This window comes from Fringilla coelebs (genome assembly GCF_963513975.1).
Source record: "Fringilla coelebs genome assembly, chromosome: 6".
Lineage (NCBI taxonomy): Eukaryota > Metazoa > Chordata > Aves > Passeriformes > Fringillidae > Fringilla > Fringilla coelebs.
Window position 1 is genome coordinate 35,069,444 of NC_140034.1, and position 26,136 is coordinate 35,095,579.

Genomic DNA, 26,136 nt, shown 5'->3' on the forward strand with positions numbered 1-26,136 from the left:
TGTTTCTCCGAATGGCCTGGAAGAGTTCTACAGAATTATGTTCCTTCCTTACATTTGCAGGTTTTAATTCTTTTTTCCCCAGAGATTTCCCCAAGGTTTATGGTGATTATACAAAGGATTTCTGTTATTAGGACTGTGTAAGTTTGTAGTTCAAGTTGCTTCCCTGAGGAGTCTGAAGAAATTTAGTAAGAACTCATGCAATTAGTGCTAACAGTCTTGGCCTCTTTATGAAAAAAGAAGGGTGTTCCTTGAGGAGTGCACTTTTATGTTTTGAATGCATGTACTTGGGCACACATGCACCTGTGAGTCAAAGAAAATGTATGTATTGGATGCATGTATGTTCCCAAGTTAGTGATTGCTTTGTGCAAAGTATTTGTACTGTGGTATTGCAATGATATCTACAGTAATTATCTTCAAAAGCAAAAAAAAGAAGTAGAAAGTGTTTAGCCTACTTTTATGTTCTTTTATGTTTAAGAACAGTGTGGTGAATTAGTAGAAATTGGTATGTGACAATTGACAAATTAGTTAATGTATTTGAGAACTGGAGAATTGTAATAAGATCTTCAGCAAAACAGAATAATATTCTTAACAGCTAAATATGTCCATTTTAATAGGGAATGGGTGTTCATAATAAAAGTCTCACCTTCATTTCATTGTGTGTGTGTGTGTATGAGACTGAAAGAGCTGGATATTCAGAAGGTAAGTCCATATGAGTGAATGAAGAGAGGAAAGCCTGGATCCCATTAATTCTTGGCCGTCTCCAAGCTGGTGAGGGTTTTATGCTTTGACATGTTTTTTCTTTGTCCAAAAAGATTTGATAGTATGGATTGTAATGATCCATACTCTTTTCTGTAACAGGCACCTGTTGAATAGGCAGGCCAAGAATGAGGCATGCAATGTCTGCAAACTTCCTGATTCCAGAATGGTTAGGCACACCCAAGTTAGCATTAATCTACCTAGCCTGGATTTAAAATGATTGTAAGGACTTAACAGCATGGATTTTAGTATAGCCTGTTTGAGGCTCACTAGAAGTCTGGGTGCTTAATCACTGCAATCCTGTGCCCTTGAAATTAAGGGTTTTGTAAAACTGAATTCTGTAGCTTGTATAAATGTGGAGAGCTGTTGGTAGATTAAAGACATTTTTCTGTGAATTTTTCCTAGCTCTCCCCTTAAGGCGGTAGTAGTGTAACTTAGAACTATTAAGTATGTACTTAGTACTTTGTATGATTACACATGTATACTGATTAATAAACAAGATGTTTTCTGTTTATTAAACAGGAAAGCAGCTGATTCTGCTATAGTAACATTTTATGGGACTGGCTGGTGAAGAATGAGCAGTTGTCGTGTTCTGATTTTTATGCATTGTTCAGCTTGCACATTGCTAAAGTACATTGTGCTGTGCTTCTTAAACTTGAATAGCAGCACAGTTTTGTAGTTCAATATTTTCATTGTTTCAGGTGAGTAATAAGAATCAGCAATTAAATGAATCTCAGACATTGAACAGACGTGAAATTTGTCAATTCCACAGATGTGAAAGCATAAGAAACCCCCCAGTAAGTTCATGTACTGAATAAAACACCAAAATCCAGCAAAGAAAAAAACCAAACTAAAAGAAACCAACAAAAATAAATAGTCCCTCTCCATAAAAACAAACCCCCAAAACCAAAGAAGAAACAAACAAAAACCAGCAAACCTCTGACAGAAGAGATAATAGAGCAGTAAAATTTGGACTACAGTGTTATTTCCCTGCTTTTTTACCTGTAGAAAGCAAAGTACTTTATTCATTTGTAAAATATTTTGAGAACACATGGAACTCCTACTTCTACAACTGCACTGACCATGAGATTTCCCAAATTCATGCTTCCAAACAGATTCATCAGCTTGAAATACAGCATTTCTGTAGAAAGCTTCAAAGACAATGTTTCTGGCAAGTCAGATATGAACAATTCTTAAAAAAAAAGCAAGAGGTGTCCATTCAGTGGTAGTCCTTTTATAACTCTCTTTGATCAAATTCCTTCCTTCTCTTGGTCTCTCCCTTGTTATATGCATTTTAATTTTTTTCCTCCAGATTTTCAGTATCCTTATTGAGCTGTAAAACTGAATTTCTCTGTGCCAGACAAAGTAAAATAGCTATCCTCTCTTAATTGGTGTTCTCTTGTTTAAATATTAGTGGCTGAAGATTAGCCACCGCTAAGTGTTTCGATTTTTTTTTTTTTTTAATTTGGTACACAGATTCAAGGAAGATGACTAATAAATTGGAGTGATGCTCAGAGCTGTCACCTCTGAAGATCAGAATTCACACTTTCCACTTGAGATCAGAGAAGATCGGCTTGCTTTTCAGCCTAATTGTATTCACTGCTTATGCATAATGCAAACCCACAACTTAACTCTGCTCCATTTGATGAAAGATAAAGATCAGTGCCTACTAGACAGTGTGATGCTAGCTTTACAGATCCCATCAGCATCAGGCATTAGTCATGGTTTTTTATGTATAAAACATGCATGTCTGTACACATCGTAATGGAAATGTATAGTTTTAGCATAGAATACCGGGTTGGAAGGACCTCAAGGATTATCTGGGCCAATCTTTCTTGGCAAAAGCACTATTCTGTAGACACGATGACCCAGCACTCTGTCTTTCTAAATTTTAAAAGCGTCTGATGTTGGGAAGTACACTACTTCTCTAGGGAGAGTATTCCAATGGCTGATGGTTCTCAGTGTGAAAAATTTCCCTCGTGTCCAATTGGAATCTCCCCAGGAGTGACCTGTGTCCATAACCCTTTGTCTTTTCTGTGTGACTCCTTGGAAGAAGGGAGTCTCAGTTGTCTTTGTAGCAGTAATAGTAATGCAATTAATGAGTAGTTCACTGAGTCTTTTACAGCTTATAGAATTTTTTTTTTAAACAAAGGAAGCTTTCAATTTTCTAATTCATCAGAGTAGTTGAAAAATCAGCTTTGGCTTTATGCATAGCATATTTACAGAAGCTTTATGTGTTTGAGTTGCAGTCACTGTGATGCCTGCTCCTCTGCAATAGAAAATTAAAGGAGAAGAAGCAAGGTTTGTTATTAAATCTCATCAAGTTACATTTTTGCATCTATATACGTATATTAGAAAACATTCAGTAGGAGATGGTTCTCTAAACTGGCAAGTCTAGGGTGGCAAAGATTTTAAAGTTGAGGAATTGCTCGGATAGAATTAAATTGGGATGTGGCATGGTGGATTTCTTGGGTTTATTGCTGTTGGCATTTTGTGTGTGTGTGCATGCAAACCTTCAGAGATCATGTGGGAATGGTTCTCTCCTTTAGCCACATCAGTGTGACGCAGTTTGTGAGGCTCAGTGTTGGGATGTGTCAGGTAGTCAAGGCTGCATCTAGAGCATGCTGGCCTGGCCAGCCTTTAGTTCCTTCATTCCACCTGCACACAAAAGAAAGGCAGGAAGGCTGCTTCTCCATCTGGTTGTTGGACCAAGCTGTTTACTTTGTGCATGCTTGCAAGTGTTGCTTCTGGTTGTGTAGCTGTGCCGCAAGAAATGCTGGAGAGGACAACATCTTTTTGTTCCCTGCCCCCCCCCCCCCCATTTTGGTATTTTTTTAAGTTAGGCTTGTCACTATTGGTGTAGCACTACTCTTAACGACCTTGATTTCTTTGTGTGATAGTGATATCATAGGGAAGCAGCCACAGTTGTTCTTGTTTCCTCTTGTTGCTGTGTCCTTGGTAAAATGTTTGTAAAGCCTGTAGACTGGAGGTGCAGTCAGCTTGTATGTCTGTGTGGTAGTATAGGTATAATTTTTCAGGTTATGAGGAAGCACTGAACCAGTAATTGGTTAATGTAATCTTTTTCTTTGTGTTATTTCTTGTTCTATTTTCTTATTGTGCTCTTTTTTCCTTTTTTTTCTCTACTGCTTTTCAGCATTTATTTTCCTCAGCATATCTTTCACTTTTATTCATCTTTTTCTCCCTTCTGATGCTTAGGTTAGAACTCTTTGCAGAAGTTTGCTGAGGAAAAAGGTTCAAGTTGAGAACTATAGCACTGTTCCCTCCTTTGAGAATGGAAAACTGCTTTAACCTCTCTTGTCTGAAATAAGTTGCTCTTGAAAGGAGGTTCTGTGGAAGATGAACTGCAGCTAAAACCTGAGGACTTTGCTGGGTGGGATTAATGTAAAATCAGAAGCTTACAGCATTTTTTTAAACATTTACATGCTTAGCTGTGTGGGAGTATAAGGGGTTGGATGTGTACATTGGAGATCTTTGCTCCTTGTATTTGTTCTTCACTGTAAAAGGGAAGCAGAAATACGTTGTGTTAAACTGAAAATTTAAGAGAGAGAAGAGCAGGTAAATGCAGTGGCTATTTAATATTTTTGCTGTGGAGTTAAGTTGTGAGCCAAGTGGTCTTTCTTGGATTATTCTGCAAAGCAGTTGTCATTTTTTCATTACTAAAAGTTAATCTGGGGTTTTTAGCTTTGCTTTAATTAAAATGGCATGGATATAGAAGGTAATGTTGAGACTCCTGACCATCTTCAGAGACGCTACAAAGGTATTCCAAAGAGCTGATTAAACGTTTGGACAAGTTGGATACATTTTCTCATACATTGAAATTTAACTGTTGTCCTTCATCCAGAAGTCCAGTTAGCTTACTCTCTGGTCAAATCAAAGTTCCTTCTCCACAAGTGCGTTGCATCTGGCAGAGCACAGCAGCAGATGTAAATGGAGGAAGATAGGATGGATTTGTAGCTGTAGACTTAATGTCTTCTATCTCAGGACTTTCTGAATCAGGAAATCCAGTACCTTTGCTCTTTGTTGCCTTTCTCTTACACTTCCTAATTCTGCAAGAGGTTTTTTTAATTGGGAAGAGCAGAATTGCATGTGGTACTGATGGCAGAAGTCTTACATGGTGATATGATAGAGAACCAGTGTTCTTTTCAGAATAATTCCCAATGCTGTCAATGCGTGGGTGTTGGTTTTGTGTTGTTGGGGTTTTTTTGTGAGTGTTGGAGTATAATTTGATGGATGCAAATATCTTCATAGTCTTCATTATAAAGAATTTTACAATGAATTGAGAAATGCCAGGTAGTATTTAAATGGGTTTGCTTTTCATATTTGATTATTTGTTTGGTACAGTCACCAGTGGGTGCTTCAGAGCTTAAGGCATTGCAGCCTGCGAAATATTCCAGGGTTCGATCCTGTAGTTACGGTTAGGGCTTAAACTTTCCTAAGCTTACTCTGGATCAATGATACCTCTACTGACATGTCCAGAGGTGTGCCTACTGCATTTTTGTTTTCTATTTCAACTGTTACTCCATGTTCACCAACTAATGTGCCCTTCATTTTTTCTAGGGTAGTTGTACGGTTACGTATCTTGAGTCCAGAAGGGTCCCCAAAGAATAAACTAAATGGTCTCAGTGCTCTGAGGACACTTCTGGAGTTGTTCATTTGCAGAGCAAAGAGGATTGTGGCTGACCTTCTTCTAATGTTTTTATATAATCAGGATTTAAGCTGTTTTCTAGTTTTGCCTATTAAATGAAAACAGAGATTTAGCCTTTCCCTTGAATGAGTAGATTCTGGAGCAAATCAATGTAGAAAACCTTTAGAGACCCTTTAGAGAGCTTTACTGTACACATGGGAAATTGCAAGAGTGTATTAGTACATACTTTGAAATTCTGGTATGGAAGGGGTCAACAAACATGGCCATTATACAAAATCTGAGAGTGCTACAGAAGCTGCTTGCTCTTTTTCGACCAAAAGACTTCTGTTACTGCTTTTGTATTTTTCCTGACTGATTTTTTTTTTTTTGTCCAGAATTCTATTTACAAGAGAAAACAAAAAAAAAAAGGTTTTTTGTCCTTTGTTAAGCTGTCAAGAACTGACATTTTTCTCTTCCCTTTTTTAAGTGAAACCAATCCTTGAGGCTGAGGTTTGGGTTTGGTATTCCCGCCTTAGAGAGACTGCTGCACGTTCTGTCATCTCAACTGAAAATACAATTTACCTATAAAACAATTTTATTCTGTTAATACCTGTGCAGGGGTTCTGCTTCTGTTCTAAATTGACTGGTGAGGTATTGAAATAGTACATCTTGCTTGGCATTTGGATTGTTGGTGCAGGTCAGGATCATCCTGATCATGGCTGATATGAATTCAGAAATATCCTTCTTTAATGCTTTTATGACTAGACAAGTCAGCTGAAATAAGTTTTCATATTTTTCTTATTTAATCTGTATTTGATTGCTTTTATACAGTTAACTTTGTGGCTTACAGTACCAGTTTAGTGTAGCACAAATGCACTAGGCCTGCCATTTTCATTTAGTGTTTGAAAAATAGTGTTTGTACAGTAACTACAGCTGACAAGGAATTACAGAATTATATTGAAATGCTTTTAGTAGTAAGTAGTATAAAAAAATCAGAAACAGCTCTGTCAAAATGTGTTTGTACTTTGTAGTAGAGGAGCATACATGAATATATAGGGTTTATCTTGAGTTTCATAGGACCAAAACTTAAAATGTATTGAAGCATAGAGGGCATAGAGACATTACTTTTTCTCTTGCTTAAAGTAATGTATTTCATATTATACTGGACAGTGGTCATTTGGAGAAATCTTTTGCCTGGTTTGAGTGGCTGAAAAGCTCATTTATATCTCTAATGTTTAATAGTAATTATTTTCCTAAGTCCCTTTTATTAGTCTGAGGGGTTTTGCAGTATGTGTTCTAATGCATGATTTATATTGCTACGATTATACAGGGTAATCATGGATCTGGCAAGATCGGGTAAGAGCAGGAGTAACCTCGGAATCATTTGCCTTTTATTGTAACGGAGTACAATCAATATAAAATGTAACACATAGACCAATATTTTGTGTTCATATTGACCAGATGGGGCTTTCTTACATTTGGATAGGTACACACTGATAAATCCAGTAATGAACTAACTTTTTTTGCCATAAAGTATCTAATGTAAAATTATCTTTTTTCTAACAAAATACTTTCAAAAAGAAGTGTGGCTATCCCCTACCCCTATCTCCAAAAAAAAAAAGCACACCTAAGTTCTAGGGAGTTTTATTTGTGGTGATCTGAGGCCACTGGCTAATGTTTTCAAGATTGAAAGCCCTCACAGTGATTTTAATCTTGGATGTTTGGACAGCTGTTTATTCTCTAATACAATGTTGTTCTGTTTTCTGTGTGTTTTGTGGTTTAAGAAGATTCTTAAAGATATGCTTGATATGTAGAAATCCTGTTGTCTGAAAATGGAAGTGCTAGACTAAGAGCCATGACATGTAAATTTGCTGACTTGACACAGATAATAATACTGCTGTCTCTTTTAATCACTGGGCTGTCTGCATAAAGTACTTCTTTGCCTTTTGGAGGCATAGTGGCTTCACAAATTTCTTTATCATACCTGGGAGTTGGTGGTTGTGAAGACTTGTTGGACAGTAAGATGAATGTTGCTATAATTAAGAGCTCACCACTGTTTGCTCTGTCTCATAAGTTCCCAAACAATAACAAAATGTAGGACACAAATAGTTTTGGGAATTGTTTCCTGATGGAAGATACAATGTTAGGAGAGAGGTCAGCCTTCTATAAGGCAATCGTAAAATCATTGCTATTCCCTATTTTCAATAGCATTTATCTCCCTTTTGTTGTAACAGTGCTGCCCTGTTCAGGTGGATATGATAATCTGTGGAGCTTATGTGTTTTACTGTGTTGTTCTACGTTTTTCTCTAATTTCTTTGCCAGATTCTTTGTTTTTTCTCTAAATGCAAATATGAAGTTTGCTTTTAAACGTTTACAAAATTTGCCATACATCCAGATAGGTAATTGGGATGTTCTGAGTTCTGTTTCTGAAAGTGGGAGTTAGTGCATCTGAAAACACTGCATTTTGTCTATAGTATCAGAGAAATAACCCTTTTTTTTTTGTGCATACGGCAGTGGTTACCTCCTTTCCTCTGGCATTACTGCAGGTACTCTTTCTGCAAGTGGAGGAGTTTTGCATTCCTTATCATGCGTGACTGTTGGACCCAGGCCTCATGGTCTGGTTTCACAGATGATTCGGAATAGCCCTGGAGGTGTAATCAAAGTCTTGTTCTGTCCTTCAGCAAATATTTTCACACGATAAGTATGGAGTCTTGGGTTTTCAGACAGCTTTTTTATGTTATTCTGGCTTTTAGATCTCTGAACTAGTAAATATGCATACATATTTTTAAAGGAAAAGGGGAATGCTGCCTGTCTGTGGCTTTCTGGCTGCTGTGTCTGTGTGTTTGCCACTCAATTTCAGTACATGGATTCATAGAAACTAATGTGTAGATGTGAATAATGTACTATCCTTAAATTTCTGGCAGAAAAGAATGTTGCTGAAGGCATTGGCATGGTGGTCGTCTAAAATCTAAACAAAAGTTTCTGGAAGTCTGAATTTTTGAAAAGGCTGAAAGATGGTGTCATATTTTGGTATGGGCTGCTGCCACTCCAGCTCTAATAATTGCTCAAAGTGTCAGATGTAAATATACACTGGATTTGGTCAAGTATGAGTTAGAATTTCACTGCTGGTTCACAGGACAGCTGAAAAATAAAATCAAAGCTAAAATACACATGTGATAGAGCCAAAATAAGTGTGTGCATACACAACTGTTAGGAAAGTCTAAATTGTTTTACATTAATGGTGTAAACACAGGGTATGATACCAGCTGGAGTCAGAATGCAACTGCTGTCTCGAAGGAAAAAATCCTCACATTGAACCTTGTTTTAATTTTTAACTGCATTAAAAATGAATTGTGAAGTGTGAATTGCCAAGTAGAATTAGTACAAATATCAGTAGTACTGTTGAGTATGAAATGAATTCTATTTTAAAAATTCCATGTTAATTTTACAAGAAGTTCAAGAAAAGAGGGAAACTAAAATTGGAAGGAATTTTTCTATTTGTGGAGGGAAGGTGAAGGGAAGGAGAAGTCTTTAAATGTGCACTGTCATGTAAAATAAGTCATAGAAATGAGTTAATATGTAAAGACTCCTTTTTTTTTCCATTTACTGTAGATAAGACACCCCTTGGTAAGTCAAATAACTATATTGGGAAGATGAATGGTTTTTTCTCCCAGTTGTTATCAATCTCTTTTTAGTAACCTTAGAACTAGATTTTCAGGATTTATTCCTTATAATACACAAGAATGATGTATGTGGTATTTCAATGCTAGGTCAATGGTGTTGACTAGACTTGAAACAGCTTAACCTCATGTGCTCAGTAGTCTTATCAACTTCTCAAACCGTATTTGGCTTTTAAGATGAATATCAGGTTTATGGCTCTTTAGTCTGTGATCCTGTATAGCTGCTCTTTTCTGCTTTATTACTCTTAATATGGATACTTCTGCATGTGTGTATGTTTTTTATTTAATGATCTTTTTCAGAGTTATGGTATTTGGTTTTGCTCTCACTTGCATGGATGTTATCAAGTGTGTTTTGGAATCCCTGATTTCTTAAGCTCACTTAGAATCAAGATAATCTCCTTCATATTCCTTGCAGCTTCTGCCCCCTTTCCCCCTCTCCACCACCTCCCTAGTTTGGTGTCGTTTGCAGATTCTTCAAGGCAGCCTGTATTTGGTCACTAAAATTAATAAACTAAACAAAATCTGCTACAGGTCAAGTTCTAGCTGCACCAACCCAAAATCCTCTCTGTTTTGGTTTATTTTTTTATACTCAACCATTGGTTTTCTGGAAGTGAATTTTCCAGTAGTTGCGGTTATCTACACTAATTATTTTGGATTTGTAGTCTCCAGGTTATATTGAACAGTAGTTGAACTTACATAAGCTGCACCTGCTGCTTCAGTAAGACATTTACCCAAGAGAAAATATAATATTGTTTTGAGGCTTCCTATCAGTTATCTTTCTTCCCTTACTTAAATCACTCTTCTTTCCCCCCAGCAATCTATCCAAATTTTTCTAAGCATCAGAACTACATTATTTGTCTTGCTACTTAAGTAATTTCCCACTTTCCTACTATTTTAGGAGAGATATACCCTATTTCATATTGCTCTGGGATCCCTATCTTTTACTGGTCCTCAAAGCAAGTCAGTAATACCTTAGAAATAATTTAGACTAGTTCTTTTATATATGCTAGTGTACATTATTGTATGTAGCTGGCTTAAATGATACATTAATTTTTCTAATTCAAACATCAGTTTGGGTTTTTTAAGGAGAATTTATTTTGAGTGTTATTTGCTAACTTTCTGGCCTCTTCCTTGTGGAGCTTTAGAGTATTGGAGTCCCTCATTTTCTAGATCAGATTCTACAATTGGCTGGCAGTCGTATGTGCCACCACAATTTTATTTATCTCTGCAGGCTTTGACAGCCTGGGTAAGATCCAGAATCAATGTGTGGGCTGTCCAAGCCAGCATGCTATTGAAAAGCTGCCATTAAGCAACTCATTCTTAATGAACTGGAGAGCAGTGTTGGTATTTCTCAGAATTAAAGAGATAATGCTTGTCCTTTGTTGTTGTATTGGGAGTGTGATTGGTAGCCCACCGCCCCCAGAGATGCCTTGCAGAGTTCTTCTGGACTGGTATTTCACTCAGGAAGACTTGGAGGGAATAGCTAATTCTCTGTTGGTATTGCTAACCACCTACTTGTGTGTATGGTGTTTTTCTGCAGTTCCTATTTGGGCAAGACTAGGACTGACTTAAAGGTCTTCTTGCCTTAGTCAGAACAGTATAAAAGAGCACAGAGGAGGTTCTTGGCTTGCAAAGATATAAAGCACTGTACAAACGAATGGCTTTTATGACTATTTTTGTTGTACTATATCTGTCATTTGAGCAGACTTGCTGTAGCTTCAGGAACAAAGAGTGTTGCTAGGTATCTTCTAAATGTACCCTCTAACACAGGCCTTGGGACTGCCTTGCTGGTAAGGTCTCCCCTTGTTCTGGGCTGGAACCACTTAGTGGAGGATGGTGCTTGAAAATGTCTGTTCAAATTACCATAACACAGCTACATGTGCTGAGAACTGAAGCTGTGGAGACCAGAGGTGAGGCAGAAATCTCTGACTCTTCTTCCACATAGTTGCTGTTTGACGAATTTCTTAGTGAACTACTGATCCAGCACTGAGCATCCTTTGCTGGTGCTGCCAACTATGTGGCTCTAACAGAATGCTCAAAATCTCAGCTCCAAAGTATGGTACTCTCTCTTCCTTTGTTTAGTTCTGTGAAATAGACTATCCTGATAAATTCAAGACATTAAAGAAGAATGGAAGACAAACAGATGTAAATTCAATCTGGTTTAGTGGTTTTTTCCATGCAGGTTTTGTGATCACTTCTGCTTGACACATGAGCTTCTGTTTAATCTATCATGTCTGGGAAGGCATTTTAAGTGCAAAACAAGTAGAAAATAATTCCAAATGGCTGGAGGACTGACAATGTAGTTCTGCATCAAAGTTTTACAATAATTTGCCTGTTTTAATTGGAATGGAAGATTAAGGATATTTGCTAAAAATAAAAATTGCTAGACCTAAATCAACAGAATTCTGTTTCTGCATTTTTCAGTGAAGGTTGGTTTTTCTTTTCTGTTTGTTTTTTCCCCATTGTTAAAGGAATTAATCTCACTTATGAACAGCTGTTGAAATAATTAAGTGTGCTACTGAAATTGTAGTTGTAGTTGTTCTGTTTCCTTGAAAGTCCCAAGCAGACTTAAAAACCAAAACCGAAAGCCAATGGAGGACAAAACAGGCAGCTTACCCAATAGAAGCTGCAAATGGCAAAGCAAAAATCTTGAGCTTGGCCTACATACTAATTCACTGATTTAAACTGATGTCCTTTTGGAAATGCTGGCCCAAGCTTTCCCATCTGCTGATTTGATGGTTTCTTAGGGTCTTTCACCCAGGAATAGTGGGAGAGGATGAGTGCGTGAAGCGTGAGCTGCAGGGCACAGCACGTGCACTTGTATTGCCTTGTTAAAGACAGAAGGCATCTCTTAGATGTTTTTCTTAGTTCAGATAATCAAATATTTAATGATGGCTGGTGTTGCAGTACTGGTTCTGATGCATTTGGAAAAACTGTCCTACAGTTGACTGTTGAAGCTGTTGTGTTGGAATTTGTTTGAGATTCATACTACCTAAAATTTATCCTTTTCTGAGTGACACTGCCTCATGAATAGAAGTAGCACATTTTGCATTGGCTGCCTACAGCCATGTCCCCTGCTGCGACAAAGGCAGGGCTGCTTATCAGTGAGTCTTTAATTTTCTGAGGTTTGTAGCTTGTGGTGTTGTAAGTCAAGTCTGCACAGGCTGATGTTTTGCCTTAACTGCCATTCGGGAAATGTTAGTTTCAATATCTTGACTCATCAGCTTTGGGATTTACAGTGCAGGAAAAACACCTAGTATTTTATTTAGCTTACTCTGCAGTTTAGATGAACAGCTCTAGCAGTCCCATCACCTGGAAGTTAGAGAGGGGTTGTTGTACTGTGAAGGAGCTGTTCCAGTTCAGGCTTCTGTTGTCAAAGGTTTTGTTGACACGGATTTTACACACTCATTTTAGGTTTACTATTCCAGTAGCTAAGTTTGGTGAAGGAGCTTTGTTTTGCCCCATTCCCGGTTTATAAGACTGGCGAGACTTGGCAGGGTCTGCTGAGGCCCCTGAGCTCTCGCCGTGCCGGAGCCGCGTTCCCGCTGCAGTCGCAGCCTCCTGCGCTGAGCTCTGGTGGAGGAACGGGGGGTGCAGGGACAATCTGTGCAGTGCCCACAGTACCGCCTGTGCTGGCAGCCAGCGCCGAGTGCAGCGAGCAGGCAGCTGGGATTAAACACTGGGGGCTGAAGAGCAGAAAGGAAGGAGGAGATGCTAGGCTGGGACACAGAGGGCAAGCTCTCTGTGAGAGGAACAAAGACTGTGAAAGCCAGAGTGTTATAGAGAAAAAGGGCTTATGCAGGGAGCAGGAGGAGAGGTGAGAGGAGCTGATTTATAAGCAGCAGTGAATAACAAAAGGAGGTTCCTAGGACAGGAAAAATGCAAATAATTACTTGTTTGTTCTAGATGGCCTTGACCATCCCACTATTACTAGGAAAGTACTGCCGTTTGTTACTGCTGGGATTTTGTGGTGGGTGTCCTTAATGGAAAGTTCTTTTTTTCAGGAATGTCATTCTCCAACTCATTGACTGTTTAGGTCTTGAATTAGTTAACTCTGAACAAGAGTATTTTACCTGTATATTTTATTTCTGTTTTACTAGCTGCTGCTTCTTTGAAGAGAGATTACCTGTGTCCTTCAAATGCCTGTGGTATTTTCAAGAGGAACCATTTTTCTGTAAGTGGAGATCTTTTCTATGAACATAAAATTAAAAACATGAATTAGTGGAATGCATTAATAGGAATGTGGGTGTGAAGAGAAGTCTGAAATGTTTAAAAACTGGATGCTTTTTGTACATAGTATGGTTTTCAGGATTCATAATTGAGAATAATGATTGATGCTCAGGGGAAGCTACTTTCTTTTTCATTTGGTCATTTGAAATGAATAGTATACTTCTGTTATAAGCTCAGACAGTGATGATAAAAGCAGTACTTGTCTCTGTCAACATTTGTGAAAAATAAGTGTCTGGAGATTTCTGAATGTTTTATTTAATGATGAGAATAGTAAATCTGTCCTTTGTAGTGTCTGGATGAGCTGTCTTGTATCAAAACATTATTAATTGATTTTTATACTTTACAGCTCTGTTTTGGGAATAAGTACTGGAAGGAAAGCCAAAAGCTCCACTCTGGATTTTAAGAACTGTATTGGAAAAGAGTTAAGGGATTGATTTAGTTTTCTAGCTTAGAAATTTTAGGAGGAGGAGGAAAAAGGAGGGACTTCAGCTGCCTATTTGCTTTGTTTGCCAGCAGTCTCAAACTAGTTACATCATCACAGGGGGATGGTTATCCATTTCTGTGCAAATATCTTGGTTTATGAAGATAGGCATCCAGTGAGGCCTTTATTTTCACTTAAATCTGTTAACAACATTAAATTGTGGAAGTAGGGATTTACTGGGATTGCTGAACTATAGATTTGTTTCTTTAGATAAGAATACTGTCAAGGCCAGTTGTCAGCTTTTCTAGAAATATGGGGTTTTATGTTCTGGAGACAGTCTATACATTAATAAATTCCTTACACACTGTGTTTTGTCTTTATTCTGAAACTCATAGTGTAATGTCAGATGGTAGTGTATGGATAAAGGACTATGTATGTTCGTAACAAGGCTTGCTTCAGCTTGAGTAAGAGATATTCTGTGAGTTTTCTCCCCAATTTAGAAATGCATTTTCAGGCACAAATAGCTATTCAACAGGAATTTGTGTGGTAAGTTAACCCTTATATGTATTTTGCCCTCACAAGGGGACATTCCTTTGAAGGTTCTAAAGCAGGTTAGTTTCAGTTTAGTTGAACCATGAGTTTTCTATATGCTTGTGTTTGCTTTTTCTCCTCCTACTTGGAAGGCATACACATTCTTAAAATCTTTAGAATATAGTAAAGTTTGTTCTGCTGCTTTGGAAGCTGAGTGTGCCTGTAATGTGAGGAGATGACTGTAGGCCAGAAATAGAGAAGATGGGAATGGAGATGGGAGGGTTCAGTCTCCCTGTTCCTGGCAATGGCCAGCTGCCAACTGGGCTGAAGCTGTAAGGTTAAACTGCAGCTCTGGGCTCAGAGTGGCCCCCAGCACACGTTCTGTGGCCTCAGAGATGCCAGTGTCTCTTTTGTCCCTCACACAGATTGGATAGATCATTGGGGAGGCCTTTAGACACCTTGAGAGCAGACACCACGCACATAATGCTGTTTTGCAGGGCAGAAACATATGGAAGTGTGGAAGTCAGCTGTTTATTCTCCAGCTGTAAAATAATGCTAAGAAATCCTGTGGTGCAACACATTTTAGGGGACTATTCAGATGAAGTATTGAACTCCCTGGACTTGGGGGAGTCCAGGGAAAAGAGAGTACTGTGTCTAGTACCATCATTATTTCCTTTTGTATTGTGATGTACGTATCTCCTAACTGCTGTATACTCAGGAGCAGTCTTCCTGCTAAAGACCCCTCTGTGGTCTCTTGGAAATAAGAGTGTTTATCTGAAACAAGAGCAGTTCCTTTGTGAGGGATGGGCCTGCTGAGGACATGCAGCATGCACTGGAGAAAGGTTTTCCCCTTTTTACCTTTTCAGGTAATAGCTTTCTTCTTTCTGAAAGCCAGAAAAGCCACGCTGAGGCAAGGGGAGCGGGAGACAAGAAGGGCTGAATTTGGAAGGAGGGAGTTGGGTTAGACACGAGCCAGGGCTGCTTCCGCTGGCATTACAGGGATTGGGGTGGGGGAGAAAAATGGGTGCAGAAAGCTGTTGGCCTGTTCAGTTGGGAGGGGTTATGGGGCTGGGGGTCACAAGTCAGTACCAGCCCTACATCCCCTGTGCTGTGACAGGGAAGACAGCTCTGAATGTGAAGGTGTTGGGAGCTGCAGTGGCAGTGGATTGATTCTCGCTTGGTTTGAACCATCTGTGCTCGTGTATTGTTTTTGTTTTTACCTTGCAGAAATGGCTTCGTCCCAGTTATGGTTTTGTACATGTGCTAATCTTTGGAAGGAGTTGTGTGAATGAGTTTTTCTTTTAATGAATAGTGGATGTTCTTTCTACGAAGTTTCATGTGGAAAAAGAGTGAAGAATTGTTTGTCCTGTACTAAAAACAGGGCCACGTCTGCTAATAGGATTTCCATCTACTATAATGTAACTATAAAAAAGAAACTGAAGAGCACCTATAGCTAAAAACTGCAACTAGGTGGTCTCTCTAAAAATCAGAATCATTTGCAGACTACTCAAAACAGGAAAAAAAAGGGTTATCTGTACTAACAATACTTTGAGAGGGAACTGTCCTGTGGTTATGAAAGCAGGTGTAAGAAATTCATACTCATATCTGTGGTACATTAGAAAGGCCAGTTCTATATAATTCAAATTTTAAAATTCTCATCAGGCTTTTATTGGTATATAGAATGAATGAAAATACAGATTGCATAAACCTTCAGTGGTGAAACCTACAAAAAATAGAAGTGCCCAACACAAATCCATTGACCTTTTGTCCCATCTAAAGAAAAACAATCCACCTGTGCCGCGAGGGACAAAGAAGTTGAAGCCTTAATTATTGGTTTAATTGCTCATATTTTTATCAAGAGATGTCACAGTATTTCAAGTGATCTGGTTTTTAGATGTAGAGCTATAGGGAATAATTTATGTGAAGGATTTTGAACTAGGAGATGATTTTACAATAGAATTTTTTAAAGTGCATTTAACAAAAATGGAGAGCTTTTTTCTTCCACCTCCTTTATGTAAACATCTGTACTTACAAAAGCTATTTTGTTTTCCCAGTTATAATTCTTACCATCAGTTTCATCTAATTATCCAGTTACAGTTTGTTTTTTAAAAAAGAAATGTAGGAATTTGCAGGTATTTTTGTAACAAATAATGTATAAATATCCATCTGAAACAACAACCAATAAAAATTGCTACTTTAAGGTTTATTTTGGTAAGACTTTTTTCCCAATCAGCCTGCTATAAAGGTTTGAAACTTTTCAGTTTTGGAGTGGATCCGCTTTGCCTGTCATTAGACTTTCAGTTGCTTACAGCTGTGTTTAACACTTGCAGACATTGACTATGGGAGGTTTATATCAAGCACTCAAAGCAGGGGTCAGTAAGAACATTTGCGCCTGATGTGCCTCCTTGATCCTTAGCAGCAGCATTTTAAAATGTTGCAGAAAATGAAATCAATTCCATCATTGTATTATGGCAGTCAGATTTGCAGTGATTCTAAGTAGGTATAACCAAATATTCCTGTTCTATGGATATTTTCATATATTATCACTGTAAATTAATTTTTGTTCTTTTTTATGAAGGACTACTGGCTGTCAGTGTCTTTCAGGTGCCTGTCAACATATCGCCATAGCTCTTTTCATGTGTACACATTAAAAATTACCATATCCATAGGGAAAATATTTTAATTGGAGAACTTCTTTTAAATATTTTATGAGTAAAAATGTAGCTATAAAAGGCTTCGTCCTTTAAAATTGCAGATGCAGTAAGATGTAGGTTAAAACCGAGATGTGGTCTTAATTCACCTGAGCAATATTTATATTTAACTGTGTTATAAAACATACGTAAAATTTACTCTTTGAGACTAGCGCAAATTTGATTCACAGTAAGAATTTTCAAATGCAAATTCACACAACTTTGTTAGCATAAGAGTATGTTTTAGCTGAGAATGCATTTGGTCTGTGCAATAGGAGAACCTCTGAAAGCCTTAAAAACATCAGAAGGGACAGGACACAATCCCATTGACATAGTCATCTGTATACTAAATGGAAGATATATAAATGAGGGTAATGTTGCTTTTTATTAGTTTGTTATTGCTGTATGCATTTTTGTTTTAATTCTATTTTTAAGGCTCTTAAGCATTGCCTGAAAGAACATGCTGCATAATTCTTGTTTTACTCTCTTTTGCAGGTGTTTATTTTCCTTGATTACATCTATAGTACTTCCTTGTGTCCTGGGTGACTTAAGAACTTTGGTAGACATTCAGTTTGAAAACTGTTTATGGGAGGAGAATGTAGTCTGCTGTCAGGTGCTTGGGTTCAAAGGGGAGTCTGCGATGGCTGCAGGGCTTTTTAATTTCTTATAACTGCACTGAACTCTTGAAATCTGGAATCACAACTTTTACTTTTTCACAACAGTTCCCTTTTTATGAATTTCAGTAAAATTTTCTGGTTAGGATGCATTAAGTTTGTTTACTTTGTTTTAAAGCTCACTTGGAATTGCTTTCTTAATTTCAGAAAGGTGGCATTATTAGGCCTGTTTTTCTAATATTATCCAATAATTCAGTATTTTAATGCAGATGTATTTAGATTAATACAGAAATCTGTAGGCAACCAGTTGGTTTGAGGCGAGTGTCGTCTTCAGCTTGCAGAGGTGCAGAGCTGTGCGTCCATGCTGTGAAATGTCAAGTCATAAATCTAGTGTAGGAAATACTTTAGAATGTCTAGTGTCTTTTTTCCTACAACTTAGAAAATGAGACCAGTCCTGAAGTAAAAATATTCCTGGTAAATAAGTTAAATTGAGAAGTGTCTTAACCTTACATCAGAGTATTCATGTGTGGGGATGGCAGTGGTTTAACTAAGATAGTATAGTGTGATTTCATGTATTCAATTGCTATCATTTGTATGTATTGAACTCGCTTTCCCCTAAGGTGCTTTGAGATAATATTTCTATTTGTTTTTTCAATGTCAATTTTTCCATGTTTAAGACTATCTTTGAATATTTTTCTATTAAAGAAATTAATTAATGGTTTAAAGTCAAATGTTATTATCTTGTTTTGTTCTTCCCCATTACACGCACACAAAGTAGATGCTTAGCTTCATACAGTGGAATGGATTTTTGTTCTAGTTGGGGTGTTTTAATTTACATATGCAGTAGGAAAGTTATTCTTCAGTGATCAAGGATTCTGTGAATGGTGCTTTTTAACTGGCACCCTGCTGAGTTACCACCCTCAACAGAGAAGCTGTAGCTGTCCTGTGTCAGGTGATGGGGAGACTGACTTAAATCAGTCACATCTAGTTTTTCATGTGTTCAGAGTATACTTCAGAGTGACAATCATAGAAAAGTTCAGCATTTCACAGCTTACTAGTTGTGTTAGAAGTAGGTTTTAAAATTTTAGGAAAATTGAGGTTTTAAAATATGAGGAGAATGATTACTTATATTGGACTGAAAAGGTAAATGGCAGTGGGAGAGGAAAATAAATTTCAGTGTTGTATTTTCAGGCTCTATTAATATACAGTCCAAAAACCATAGATCTGTAAATAATTTCCAAGATTGTGGTGAAAATTATGTTGGGTTTTTTTTTTTTTTTTAAGGCAGATAAATGGGATTAAACACTATGAATGGCTGGAGCCCACCTTCCCATCTGAAGTGCAGAAATTTTTATGAACTAAGAAATGCAAGAAGTTGTGGGCAGTTTTTCTGTGATGCAGGTTAATGATGTTCATGTTTCCAGAGGGAAGAGGTGATGGGTATGAGAGGAACCTTCCTCTCTCCATCTTGAAAATCTGTAATGTAAGAATATATTTGAGACTTAAGCTTTCCTTTTTAGCAATTTTCTAGAGCTTTTTTCATTAAATTCTCCATGTACAAGAAATCAGCACCTCTGTCTTGTTAATTTAGGGAAAGTTAAGATTAATTTAAAATGCTCCAAGTGCTGTATTTGCTGTAGAAGAGGTGCTTTCCTGGCATGGACTGGGAGGAGCCTCTCATTTTGACTAGCTGCTGTTACCACATTAATCCTGCTTTCATAGTTAGGCTGAGGAACATCGTTCTTGTCTTCACAGGGAATGCCCCAGTAACCAGCTTCCTTGTTCCTTTGGTCTCCAATAGGTGGCTCAATTTAAGAATGTGTATTAGCTCTTTCCCATCACTGTTTCTACATGGAAAGGGAAATTTTCATTTGTGTTGGTTCAACAGTAGTATTTCCTGGCAACATAATGAACTTGATCCTGCACGTTTTCAGAATGTGGGCTCATCAGAAGTTCTTGTGACTCATGAGCATAGAACTTTTTATCCAGTTAAATTTTTTTCCAATAGAGTATTAAAAAAACCCAACCCAGGCGTATACTACTGGAAGTTCCCTTTGTACCCACTTAATGTTGAAACATTTCTTTAGAAGGAGGGACATTACTCACGTAAGGAACTGTACTTTCTTTCATAAGTTACTCCTGCCTCATTGGTCAGTATCAGTCTCACATCCTCTTCTTGTGCAGATTAATTATTTTGAGCTGTCTTCTCCATCTGTTACCAGATTTGGGAATGCAGCTTTCCACAGTTCACCTGTGTGTTTTTACCCATGCTTAAAACATATAGGCAAAAACCCTCTCAACCCTAGCCCTTTTAAGGCTTTTTATTTCCTTTGTCTGCATTGTTTTTTTTTTTGTTTCATTTACTGCTGTGTGCAATGATCTCATCAGAAAGTTATACTGAAAATCAACTCTAACTTTTATGTCAACATGCTGACTTCTTTCACTTCCACAGATTTCACTGTACAGCTAGAATAGCTGTGCTTCACTAGTTTAACATGAAAAAGGACCCAGTTATTATCTTGATAGTGTCTGCTTTTCTGGAGTTAAGTCATGTTTGCATCTGGTGGAGTTTGTGGAAACCAGTTTTTCTCAGTACAGAGACTGTGGACAATTGAACAACTGTATGAAATCTTCAAGAATATTTTTTTCAGTAAGTGTTGTATACCAGATGGTTTTGAGACCTCTTTAGCTATCTGTTTTTAATCTTTGCTGCTTCAGACCTCAAAACTTAATTTCCCCACCTGCTGATAAATGTAAGGTCATAGGAATTGCCATAGTGGGTCAGACCATCTGTTCTTTAATTAGAAGCAGTAGCAGATGCTTGGGATGATGATGCACAAAAGAAAAAAAATCTACGATAGGCAGTTATGACAGTAATATACTCTGGGGTGTATCTCTGTGGTTCTGTTAGTTTGACTTGTGTCAAAAGACTCAGAGACTTTGGTATCTATTTGAGCTCTTTGTTATTCAAATATTTTTTGTTACAATGTAATTTTATCCTCTGTGCTTCCCTTTAATGCTGCTAAACTTCTGGTGTGCAGTCCCATATCCCTTAGCAGTATGTTCCCTAGGTAGAGGTATGAAGAGGCAGCCCTTTTTGTTGATTGTAAACTTGTCAGTTTTCATTTGGCTGAACATAATCGGTTGTTCTTATAGTATTCTGGGGAGGAAATTCTTCTCTGCCTTTTGTGTACTGTTTTCTGTCTTGGCAGGGCAGGGGAAATCTCAGTCTTCTTGATTTCCCCCTTCATATTGATATTTCCATGCTGCTTATTATTCTTGGGTTGTCTCTCTGTAAGGCTTTTAACTAAATGGCAGTGACTGGATGATTCCAATTTCTCACCATGTTTCAACTGAGAAAACACTGTTAGTTCCTAGGAGAGATGACTTTTATTCTTTTGAAAATGTGTAATTCTGAGGAAATACCTTCAGAATTTTGGCTTTAAATTGAGTTGTAATGGTGAAGATGGCTTTGCAAGGGAAATATTGGCTAAACCTGAAACATTACTGCAGGCAATTATGTGGCGGGGGCAGAGCCCCTTTTGGTGGGCTCAGAGGATGTTTATGCTTCCCTGCGTAATCCTACATCCAAAATGAGAAGCAGTACTTTCCTTTTTTTGTACAGCAACTAGAGTAGTTCTTGAAAGATTCTCAAACTGGGGTGGTCAAATTCTGGGTTTTGGTAAGTAGCCAGCAGCCTTATTATCTAAACAGCAATTCCCAAGCCAGTGGTTGTGGCAGCTACAGCTGTGCATGGAACACAATAGAAACTTGTGGGGTTTTTTGGTACCTTGTGCTGGTTAAGAGCACTTGGTATAGAAACCAACTGTTGTAGATCAAGATTAAAAATACCTCTGCAAAAGAGGCTTTTATTCACTTCATTCGTACCAGTTTTGCAGGGGGAGTATTAGTGAAGTATTGCTTGGATATTGCCAGCCTCCTTAAATAGCTTATATTATTCTGCAGAGATGCTTAGAAAACCCATGAAACCTCAAGGTGAGTACAAGTTAGTAGTGAAGAAGTGGGTAGGATTTGGGGGCATGGCTGAGAAGACAAGTTGGAAATTTAATGGTGGGGAGAGAGCTTCTTGTGAGATATATTAGTGAGGAGAAATGAAGTGTTGAACCCTATCCTAACTACCAGGGGAATGCAGTTGTTTTTCTAACCTGCTTCTGAGCATTAGAGCCAGCCGTCTTTGTTGTGCAGTGTTCAGGTTTCCAAGGAGATGTGAGATATTTTTATGAAACTGAGAAATTGAGAAATCATGGGAAGAGGAATTTTAAATGCATGTCAAACCTGAAGATAGTGGCAGGAAGAACCAGTGTAATGGGCAGTATTTTAAAGATAAATTTGAAGTGCCACATGACTGAAATTGTCTTTTTCACCAATGGTGATGACTTTAGTGTTTAACTGAGAGCTATTTTAGGATGATAAACAACATTCCATTCATTTTCAACTGCTTGGAGGGGAGACCAAGTGCCTTGCAATAGATGCTGTTTATTCCAAAGTCTGCAAAAATTCTTTACTCGGGATCAGAAACCCTGAAATGTTACTGAGAATTTGTTTGTTTAAAGAATCTGCATATCGAATTCTTGAGCTAGCTATTTGCATTGGGAATGTTCAATTAATAGATTTTGCATGTTGAGCAACTTGGCAATGTTCTGTGCCTAGAATGCTGAGAGCAATGTAAGATTGTTTGAAATGCTCAAGTTAACTTCATGAGGAAATTAGGGATCTTCAGTTGATAGCAGCATGTGTGCTGTATAGGATTGGTTTTCCTGTAAAAGATAGTCAGATCTAGACTTACTTAGGCTTTGGAGTTCTTGGTGGTTGCAGGGAGTCCCTTGAAGCTGCCAGATGAGTGGGTTAATTTTGCTAATTGTGAAGACATGCTTGTGTTTTGTGAAAGACCTCATGATTTAGTAATCAAGAGTTGGACTTCTGTATTGGTGGTGGCATCACAGTGTTTGTTACAGGATGTTTAAGTGCAGCACTGTTAAAATTAGATAAATGTGATTGCAGCAGACTTACAAACTAAAGGAGAGTCTGATTATCATTTGTGCTTATTGCAAATTACCTACTTGCTGCTGTATGGCCTGTTTGAACTTAAGATTTTTTCCTAGTCATACATTGCTGTTGATTTGTTGTGGTTCTGATTTTCTATTTCTTCTGTTTATTTTAACCCTTTTGGGATTTCATTTCTATGCCCATGCTGTCACTAAATGTGCTGGTCTCTGTTGTGGTTACAGTACTGTTCATGCACTTTTGGTATGGTTGGCATGTTGAATGGGGCAGGTAGGACATGTAACAGGAATTAATGGGGAATCTTGGAAAATTCAGAAGGATAAGCAGAAATGAAAAAAACTGACCATGTAGATGAGAATCTGAGGTGGAAGCCTTGGAGGGGACTGTAGTTCATGTTGGGGGAGGAATAGTTACAATGAATGTAGGTAAAAAACATTGCCTCCAACTTCAGGGTAAATAAGGTTGTGAATCAATCAACAATGAACTATATGTCTATTGGAAATCAGTCTTCCTCAGAACTACTTGTTTAGGGAAGCCAGCAACCCACAGCATTGTTGGCCCCTCAACTGTGATAAATCTTATTTTTTCTGTAGGTCAATGAGTATTTTCTTTACAAGCAGGCAATAATGGGGCTTTTAAAGATATGTGGAACACCTGATTTAGTTAAAACTCAACAAAGTATGAATATTTTAGAGTTTCACTAGAAAAAAAATCAAAAAAACAACCCTAAAATGCAAAACATGGTCTTGAACTTTTTGGTAGAAGAGTCCTTCCTTTTTATAAGTTTAAAATATTTTTTCTAAAATTCTTTTAGTTGTCATATCTCTTTATGATGGTTTCCTGCTTTTACTTTTAAGGCACTAGGTTTTGTTTTACTGACTATTCTAGGAAGGAATAATCTACATTTACTTAACAACGTATCAAACCTTAATTTCATCCTGTCACCAATGAAGATATTTGAACATTAATGTAAGCAAGCACGTGAATTGAAAACTTTGTGTTAATGAAAATATTTGTAATAAATTTGAAAATACTGTTATTGAGAAATCACAGAACACAATGAATTGCAGAAGTTTGGATGAGTACAGAAGTGTTAAGAAGTTTTTTTTAATTGATGCAGAAAACGAGATGTCTTTACAAGCTATCACCATTTATGGTTTTCAGTTAAATATGGTGATTTCTTCAAGTAGCAAGCCTCTGAACTGTTCTGATGATTTGAGTTCTGGCTTTGCTGGAATAACATATTCTTGAGATCAAGATAATAGAAAAAAGCTAGAGTGATTTCAAACAGGGACTGAAAATGCAAAAGCTTTGGGTTATAGTAACAAACCTTACTGCAGGTTACATTACCTGATGTATAGGAGCAGTTAAGTTGTTTCTCATGTATATAATGGCTTCAGACTTAAGTTAGGTTTAGATGATGCATTAGGAGGAGACACTGTCCTGTCAGGGTAGTGAGGCACTGGAACAGGTTGCCCAGAGATGTTGTGGGTGTTCCATTCTGGGAAGTGTTCAAGTCTGGGTTGGATGGGGCTTTGAGCAAATTGGCCTTGTGGAAGGTGTCTCTACCCATGACAGTGGTGTTGGGCTAGGCCATCATTAAGGTCCCATCCAACCCAGACCGTTCAATGACTTCGGCATTATATGTGTGGAAAAGGTGAAAATGTGAGGGGTAAATTAAATAAGGGTCAACTAATGAGAAGAATATAGGTTTTTTTTTCTGTTTGCATCGGCTTGCAGAGAGCTTCAGTGAGCACTTCAAGTTATTGAGACAAACTTTCCAAATTTTACTGTAGAGAGCAAAGTGAAGATTTTTTTGGAGTGAAACCTTAATGCTAAAGAGGAATTTCAAAATTAAAATAAAATTATCATCTGTCAGGAGAGATTCATTAGCTGCTATTCAGTACTGAAAACTGAGCAAAATGCTTGTGGCCAGCTAAATCAATATGAATGTGTTACATTTCTGTATTTTTTTTCCTTGCACGCATAACGAAACATGTCTAAATTTTGATTTAGGCATGGTTGCAGTTGGTTCATGTCCACTGTATTTAAAACTTTTTTGAAAGAAAATTATGCTTTTCTGAGAATCGGTTTTATTTTAAGGAACGCTAAGCACAGTTTTTTACATAGATGAGATGAGTTCTGTCTCTTCAGTTATCTCCCATACAAAACTGACACCAAATTTTATTAAAGGCATGGTTTGCTGCTGTGAACATTAAACTTGTTAAGCCTTGTACAGACAACCCTTCCTACATGTAGTTCCTTAATAATTTCATCCTTGAAGATGCTTTGTAGAGTATCTAAAATTGCACACATCTTGCCTAAGGGAAGGTCTTAATTGTGGTATGTATTTTGTTGTAAAGTCAGAAGATTAGTGTCTTTGGTAGGTTAAGTAATCAAAACAGTAGAGGTCTGGCTACAGCAAAATGCTGTGGTCTCCTCACAGGGTGTGTGTCAAGCAAATGTTCTGACTTTTTTTTCTCTGTGAGAGATTTCTGCTCTTGCCTGCATGTAAGTGTCATATGGCTGAATGAAATTTGGTACTCTGAATAATCATTGCTACTTGTGTAGTAGCACATCAGCAGCCTTGAAATGGGCCTGTCCCTTCTGAGCTGCTGCCTCCTGTCTTAGTGCGTTTGTGTGCGCAGACTCACCTGCCCTCTGGTGCCAGAGCTGCAAGCAGGGAATGCAGTAGCATTCCCAAGTGTTCAGTCTCTGAAGTTGGGAAGGTGGTTATGCACTCCTCTACAAAAGAGGGTAGAAAGGTGGTATCTCTGTAAGTGATATGTTTAATGTGCAAAATAGCTGTGACACTATAGGCCTAATGCTTTTCCTTTCTGTTGTGAAAAACTGTGTACCTTTGCACAAGCTTTCATCTTCTGTTTTCATCTGAGAGAAGAGGGAAGGCATTATGCTTTCCACCTAATTATGTTTTATACTTTACATGGGGACTTCTGTTTCACATCCAGGAGCAATTCAGAGCTGTGTTGTGGCTGATGCACTTCTCATCTCCACCGCTGTCATCTTCTCTGAAATGCTGTCTGTGGATATAGATTCATACAATTGTTTGTTAGAAAAGCCTGCTAAGTTAATTGGGTCTAACTCTGGACCTAATACTCCCAAGTTTGTCAGTAAGCCACATCCCCAAATGCCTCATTTAGACATCTTTTAAATACCTTCATGGATGGTTACTCCACCACTTTCCTGGGCAACCTGTTCCAATGCTTGTCAGTCCTTTTGGGGACAGTGTTTTTCCTTAATATCCAGTCTAAGTAACCAGTACAACTTGAAGCCACTTCCTCTGGTCCTGTTGCTTATTACTGTGGTAAAGAGACCAGCTCCGCCTTTGCTACAACCTCCTTTAAAGTACTTTTAGGTATTCAAGGAAATGCAGTGGTGTGAGTCAATGCCATTAAAAATGCTGGTGAAACAGCATAGTTAAGTAATAGGACAGTCTCCTCATGATCTTGAATTTGGCCCTGACTGTGGGGTCACAGCATCTACATCTGCTTTTGTCCTTGAGACTTTCTAATACTGTGCAATG

The 26,136-nt window shown here is 37.9% G+C and overlaps 1 protein-coding gene across 5 annotated transcripts in view; it reads left to right on the top strand.

Annotated features, from left to right (window-relative positions):
- The window catches only part of SIPA1L1 (signal induced proliferation associated 1 like 1), a 199,622-nt gene that overhangs the window by 68,687 nt on the left and 104,799 nt on the right, over positions 1-26,136 (top strand). For all 5 annotated transcript variants that reach the window (XM_084208669.1, XM_084208668.1, XM_084208672.1 and 2 more), the window contains exon 4: positions 13,182-13,255. The gene's annotated coding sequence lies outside the window, so the exon portion shown is untranslated. The remainder of the gene's footprint in view (positions 1-13,181; positions 13,256-26,136) is intronic.